Genomic DNA, 7,480 nt, shown 5'->3' with positions numbered 1-7,480 from the left:
TTATTTTTTAGATGGTTTAAAATTGAAAATTTAAGGAGTATTGTTCACAAAATGAATTTAAATTTATATTTTGTTGTTGTGAGGTTTGATCATCTAATTATTCTGTCTTTAAATGGTGCGCTGCTTTACTTGAAAAACGAGAATGTAGTAGGTGTGTGTTGAGTTGTTAGGCGTGGAAGTTGAAGGATGGATTGAAGAAGTAGTTTTGGTCTTCAAAAGTAGAAGAGAGTTTGATCCTTAACTTAAGGTTTTAATTTCTGAATTTTCAAAAGGAAAAAATATAAAAATGAAGGAGGGCTCATCCTATTTATTGGGCTTCCATACAATAATGTTGTCTTGGGCTTAGTTGGCTTTAGGCCTGGCCCATTAAGCTTGAGCTTTATCGGTCAGGAGCTTGAACTCCTTTTGAATTTTAATTTTATTTGGACCTTTGATCCAATCGACTATCATGAAGAAGAGATAGTGCCATTATCCGGTTTCCAAATTTTCTAGTTTCATTCCACATATCTCAACTTGTGATTGATTCTAAATTTATGATTTATAATTTCATGATTTGTTAATTTATTATCGGTTAAAATTTCTCAATCCTTTATTTTTTAGATTCCATTTGGTAATTCCTAATTTCATCAAACATTTGCATTCGTTAATCTCAACAATAAAAATTGAAATAAAAATCATCGACTTTTTTTTTTCTTTTCTTGATTTTGACTCTTAACCTGTCTCTTTAATACAACTATGAATTTGATTCATACTTTTTTGTTTTAATGTTATTTTTCTTTGACATTTTTTTATGTCAATTCATCACAATACACAATAAGAATTTAAGGTTTTCGACGTTTAAAAGGGTTGTTGGGTGATAAGGTGTCAGGAGAGACCCTATTACCTGAAATGCGCAAAATATAGTGTCAAGAGCAAGGCGTAACTTTCAACGTCTTATAACATCTAAGAACGAAGCTTGTATTTTGAAGGAAACTATTGATGTCTTACGTGTAAACCATAGGGAGATAGGGAGTAACTTCTAATAGCTTAACTACTTATCGGAAGTAATGGAGAACTTTTGATAATTATCGTGTTGGGTTGAGAGCTTTATTTTAAAATCCCTCTTCAAATCTACATTTCATAAATCTAAAGAGAAATCCAAAATTTATGCATCTACATCCACCACACAATTTTTTTTTCACAAATCCCTTCCGACACTCATCGAACGTCCGACATCGCCTTCAACCACCTATTTCCTTCCGCTGTCCGCCACCGTCACCGTCACCGACTATCTCTTTCGGTATGGAAATCGCCCCTTTTCCTCTCCGTTTTGCAAATCTTTCTCTTTTGAAGTTTGGTTGTGATAAATTTTAGGGTTATTTCAAATTTAATTGGTTGTGATAAATTGGATTGAAGTTTCTCTTTTGATTTTGGTTGTAATAAAACTTGGGGTTATTTTATCTTAGGTTTTTTTCTTAATTTTGGTTGTGATTAATTGTGATTAAGTTTCTTAAGATATGAAATTCATTTTTTGTAGTGATATGAATTTCAAGTAAAAAAGATCACTTATTTGGCATAAGATTTCAAAATTAGTAGAATTTACGGTCAATTTCACAAAAAAGAAAATGAATTTTAAACGAGATTGAAACTCTACCAAATTTATATTTGAACTTGGAGTGGGATTTGGAGTAATAGGAAATTTTAGTTTGAATGGTTATTAAATTTGGTATAAATTTATAAACAATCTCGATCGTGTAGGGGAAATGGATGTCGAGTGAGCAAGTATAGGATTATAGAGGTGTGATTGTCAAAAGAAGGACCTTCTTTCTAATCTAAATGCCTAGTTAAAAATAAAACGTAATAAACAGAAGAAGAAAAGAAGACTAAAAGGTGATTCAAATTGAGTTATGTATAGGAAGTCATATTTAAAATTGTAGTGATCATAATCATTGCAAATTAGGACTTTCTAAAAGAAAAAGGATGAGCTAAACACGAAATTTCCTTTTTCATTGAAACTTGAAATTAAAAGAAAACAATGTTTATGATGATAGATGAGGGATGAAATTATAACTTTAGAAGAAAATGGAAACAAGATTGAAAAATAGATTATCTCCAAAGATATATATTTTGACACACAGGGAGAAAAACCAAGATAAAAATTGAAATGCAAGCTAAGCATCTAATAGACCCAAAATAACATAAAAGAAATAGACAACATATTTTAGTGCAAAGGAATAGTTTAAGTTGACGATGGGTACATGAAGAGATTGATGGTTATTATAAAATATACAAAAGTGGGGAATCTTTAAAAGTGAAAGTTCATGTGGAATAAGTTTGGTATTTGCCCATATTGTGTGGCTCAACCTCAAATCTCATTTTATGCTATCCTACTATCCATTTAAAAATAAAGCAAGAGTCGTTAATATAGCACTTAGATTTAAAATAATTAAGTATATAACAACATCTTTAAAAAATAAATTGTAAATATAATAAAATTTATCAAATCCAATCAATGATAGAAGAATATCTCTGATAGGTCATGTATTAAATATTGGTTTATTACTGATAAATCATAATTAGAGCCTATCAGCAATAGAAGACTATCACCAACAAATTTTTATATATTTGCAACTTTTTAAAATGTTGTTATATATTTAATAATTATTCATAAAATTACTATCCATTATAATTACTCAAATGCCCTTACCTCCGATGAAAAAAGTCATGGACATTTGCCTGATTATTTTGACAACTAAACTTCTTATATTATCAATCTCATTTTTCTTTTTCATATATAATAAAATAATAATAATCTTATCACATTGAACCCTAAAGTTAGATGTGTGTTTTGGAGGGTGCAATTGTCATTTAACTCCTAAAATCACCTCTTTTAGTTTCTCATTATTCTCTAACAAGCATCTATTACCATTAATAAGAAAATTGTTTTTATTGTTTAAGGAATGGTAGATCTATATTTTGTTAAAAGCTTCAATCAAGACTTACGGGAGAATCATTTGTAGATTCATTATCAAATAAAAAAAGGATGACATTTAATATTGTTATCCATTTATTGTCGATGTATCCATATAAGAATGTTTCCAAGTTCTCCATTTAAACGTGTCAAGAAAACAATTGGTTTGTTAAAGGGAATGTTGATTGTCTTCACTACACTCGAATATAGTTTTTGTTAACTAAAAGAAATGGTTGTACAAAAAAAATTAGCAAGTTGGAAACAAGCATATAGGAAAATATGGAAATTCGTTGGATAAATATTATTGACAGTTTTTAAATAATGATATATCGACAATAGACATACTGCTAGGATATGCAATATGAATAACAAAACTTTGGAAATTCCAAACCAAATTTACGTGTATATCTATTCTACAATTTGTTTGCTTGAAGAATTAAGTTTGGGGGTATGATAGATGTAAAAAAGTGTATGATTTTACCATCAATTTTATTATAAAATTTATCTAATAAGAAAACCTACTTAGTATGATGTTTTGTCCCACAAAATGGTGTAAAATGAGCAAAATGGGTTAACACGTCTTTGATATGTTCTTAATCAGTTTTAAGCAAGTTGACAATGATTTGGACCAGTTTTAGGAGCATTTAAAGTATCTTTTGATGTTTTTGAAGAAACAACATTGTTTGATGCATCCATATCACATGCCCTAATGCCGAGAAAATATGTAGGTAATTCAAGTTTTGCTATTAATATTTTGCTCCTAAATTATTTCTTTGACTCTAAAATCAATTAATTAAGGTTTTCAGGAGCATGTATTTCGATCAATACTCAACCACATATACCTTAAGAGGCTGTTTGGGGGGCAATTTAACACTGTGGGGTTAGGTTTACTTAACCCTAACCCCTGTTTGGTACTAGGATTATGGAAACCCTAGTTTTAGGGTTTCCATAACACCCGTATTATCCTCAAACCCCCCATTCTCATCTGCCCCCTAAACCCGATTTCTCTTCTTCGTTTTTTCCCTTCAACCCGTGTTAACCCCTCCTTAAATCCGTGTTGTAACTCCCTTCCATCCATCTTCTTCCTCCCAATTTTTGTTCTTTCTTCTTCTCCCCCTACTCCTCCATTGCCGGTTTCGTTTTTTAGCTCAAAAATCCATCCCCCTTCGATCGAAAACCCCTTTGCTTCATGACTCTGAATCCATCTCTACATCTCTCTAAGCCTCTCTCAATCTACAAAAGTTTTTGTTGAAGAGAAGATGGACGACATGCATAGGCGCCAAGTCTATTGAGCCAAGCAAGGAAGAAAACGATGACTCCGAAGATGATGATTCCTCCGATGAGGGTTCCGATTCCGATGAGTCTAATGAGGTGATTCTTTCCCTTAATGCTTAACCCTTCTTCTTGTTCTTCCCCTTTTTCTTAACTTTAATCTCTTCTTCAATCTCTCTGTTTTTCATCATCTTCTTCTTTTTCAAACTTTCCACTCAGTTTTTTTTTTTTTTTTTGGTATATGGTGGTGTTGTTCTTGTTGTAATGGCAATTCGTAAAAATATGGGTAATTATAAGCATATTAAAGGAGCTGTGATCTCGTTATTCTTATAAATCAAGATTATGTTACTCTTGTCTCTCTTTTTTAAGCACTGTAATCATAGTGATGAAGATGTTAAGATATGCTCTTCGTGGTTCACATTCCATATCTCCTCTTCCTATTCATAATGCCAATCCCTTAACCACTTTTGTTTCTTCTAAAATCGATGAACCCAATTTTCATCTTCTGTTAGACCTATTGTCCGATCTTCCGACCAATGCCATCGTCTTGTTTCGCTTGATGTGTTTCGCGGTATCACTGTTGTGGTAAGCATTTTCTTTTTTCTTACCCACAATTGCTTTTGTTTTACTTCTTTGTTTTGATTTTTTTTGTTAATTCTTTTCTACTCCATGTTGGTGTTTTTTAATTGAATGGAATGATTTTGTTTTTGTTTATGTTATCATCGAATGAGATTTCTCATAATAGCATGGGTTGGATGAAAGAACATTGGTCTTATTGTGGACTTGTTTTACTATTTTTTTTTTTATAAAAGGGTTTTATAAAGAAAATAAGGATTCCATTTTGGTTGTTGTTACCTGCTTGGTTGGCTTACATTGTGGACATATCATTGTACATTTCAAAGTGAGTGAGATGCTCCAGCTAAGGCTAATTGTTATGAGTTGTTATGTTGTGCAATTGGCAGCTGAGGCTAATTGGGGTTCCATCGTGAAGAGCTCTATGATTTTGAATATATATGCTTCTGAGTAGCCTGGCTGGGATTCAAGAGGGAAAGGATGCGATTGTGGAAGAGGGTGGAATTGTTGCGCTTGTAGAATTGGACTGAGATTGTTTTTTTTTAAGGAGGTAATTGTATTATTAAGAAGTGGTATCGTGTATAGGGAGTGGTTTTTTTTTATGGTTTGTACAGCGTGGTTGAGAATGTTGAAAGAATGAAGATTGTAGAATGAAGTTAGTGCAGTTAGTAAAGCCAAAAGGTCGACGGTTAGAGAAGAAGTTGTATGATTTTTAACTAGGTTCTGGGATATCCTTTTTAATGACATTCCAATTTACTAAATAGTGTAATATCACTTGGTTTGATTTTCTGGGTTTGATTTGATGAAATTCTGATTGGTAGTTGTGTGTCTTGTATGGGTGAAGAACCCAAATTCTGTGGAACTCATCGTCTTTCTTGTAGCTTTATGTGAAGTACATTGAAGTTCTGAAATTTACGTAATTTAATTTTCATATTTTGGTTGATTCTATTCTGCTTATTATTGATTGATTAAAGTTTAAATGGTAGTTGATCTTGAAATAGGGAATTGCTGCTGCTAATCTTAATTAATTAAGAGAAAAAAATTGAATTGGTATGCCTAATTAGACTCATTGAAGTCTGTTTATTCTTATTTTTTACCAGCCTGAAGTATATTTTCTTTTTAGTTGATTAATAATGTTTTCATTATATATTTACAAAAAAAGAAAAAAGATTTAGGGAGGACTAATAATCAAAATGAATACACATAAGAAAATCAATGAAAATGGTCAATATTTGACGAATTAGAATGTAATTAGAATGTAATTGAAATTGGTATAATATTAGACTCAAAGTGTTCGATTCAAACATGAATTTTGAATTGCAATGCGTTCCAATCTCATTACAATGTCCAAACATCCTCTAAATTTTTGTCCAAAAAAAAAAAAAAGAAAAATTGCCAAGAAAGACATAATCATTATATGGAAGTCTAAGAAACATTCCTTCAATGTTTGAATGAAGTGTTACCTCTTGAAAAGATATATATTATTATCTTATTTAAAAAAGAAAAGAAATATACATTATTAGTTTCCATATAAACATGTACAATTTGTCAACAAATTATTTACAATAAGAGGTGTTTGACGCTTTCGTAAAAAAATATGCAATAATAATTTTTTCTCATATTTACAATGTCATTTAGAAAAATTACTACATAAAAAAAAAATTAATAACCCAACCCACATAACATTTTTCCCAAATAAATTTTATCATAAATTCTACGTAAACCTACCCACCTAACCCTTCCCCCAAACACATCTTATCATAAAATCCCCATTAACTCTTCCCACCTAACCCTTCCTCCAAACACATATTATCATAAAACTACATTTCTAAACCCTTCCCCCAAACAAGGGTTATGATAAAACTAGTTTTTTCATAACACTAGTTTTATCATAACACTAACCCTTCCTTAAATCAACCCTTCCCCCAAACGCACCCTAAATAATTAAGACCTTAATCTGCTATGAAGCCATTCTTTTTGTCCTGAAAATCAATTATGATTTTATGTATTCAAATTTATGTCATAAAACTCGTATTTTGTAGTTTAAAATTATATTATATTCAATAAAGTGGTTATTGAGAACTTATTAGTGAAAATAGAATACTATAATCTTGAATCAAATAACTAAGGTTCCGAGGCTATCTAGTGTAGACTTGAACTTTATGTAGAGACATAAATGTGGATCAAGTTCGAGTTTATAGCTCAAACGGTCTATAGTGTATGAATAAGGTTGGGCACCTTATTTCGGGAACACTATAGATGTAACCTGCTCTGTAGTTAGTACAAACGATATGATCCTGAATCGTTCATCTAGAGGCATGGGACTGGGGCATCTTATGTAAAGAGTTTGCATAAGACTGGAACCATGAAATAGTCATTTTTAGGTTATAACACCGTTGACTTTATAAATAGACTATTTCAATTATGATGACCTAAGTAACTTAATCTTAATCTTAATCTTGAGCTAACTATGAACTTCTGTTCAACCGGTATTATCCTTAGATCTGCATAGGTAAGGATAGCTCAACGGCGCTGGCCCAATAAGCCTCCCATTTCAAGGGTAAGACCGAGTGGATGGCTAGGAACATAGGATGCAAGACGAAATTCACTCCTACCCGTTTTAAGGTTACTAAATAGGTTGTTTCCTTAAAGACTGAATCCAAGTTTTGAACAAGGGATCCCGCC

The 7,480-nt window shown here is 31.5% G+C and overlaps 1 long non-coding RNA gene across 3 annotated transcripts; it reads left to right on the top strand.

Moving 5' to 3' along the window:
- The first annotated feature begins 1,264 nt into the window (after positions 1–1,264).
- Positions 1,265–5,726, top strand: LOC103497601 (uncharacterized). 3 transcript variants are annotated; one of them, XR_001763772.2, is made up of 4 exons: positions 1,265–1,279; positions 3,552–3,674; positions 3,757–4,321; positions 5,185–5,726. It is a non-coding gene; the product is annotated as an uncharacterized LOC103497601 (long non-coding RNA). The 3 variants fall into 3 exon arrangements; XR_001763771.2 differs by having other exon boundaries at positions 3,552–3,678; XR_539446.3 differs by lacking the exon at positions 3,552–3,674.
- Positions 5,727–7,480: the final 1,754 nt, after the last annotated feature.

The sequence above is a fragment of the Cucumis melo genome, chromosome 1 (genome assembly GCF_025177605.1).
Source record: "Cucumis melo cultivar AY chromosome 1, USDA_Cmelo_AY_1.0, whole genome shotgun sequence".
NCBI classification, from domain to species: domain Eukaryota; kingdom Viridiplantae; phylum Streptophyta; class Magnoliopsida; order Cucurbitales; family Cucurbitaceae; genus Cucumis; species Cucumis melo.
The sequence above is the reverse complement of the archived record's forward strand: the minus strand, read 5'-3'. Positions and strand labels throughout refer to the sequence as shown.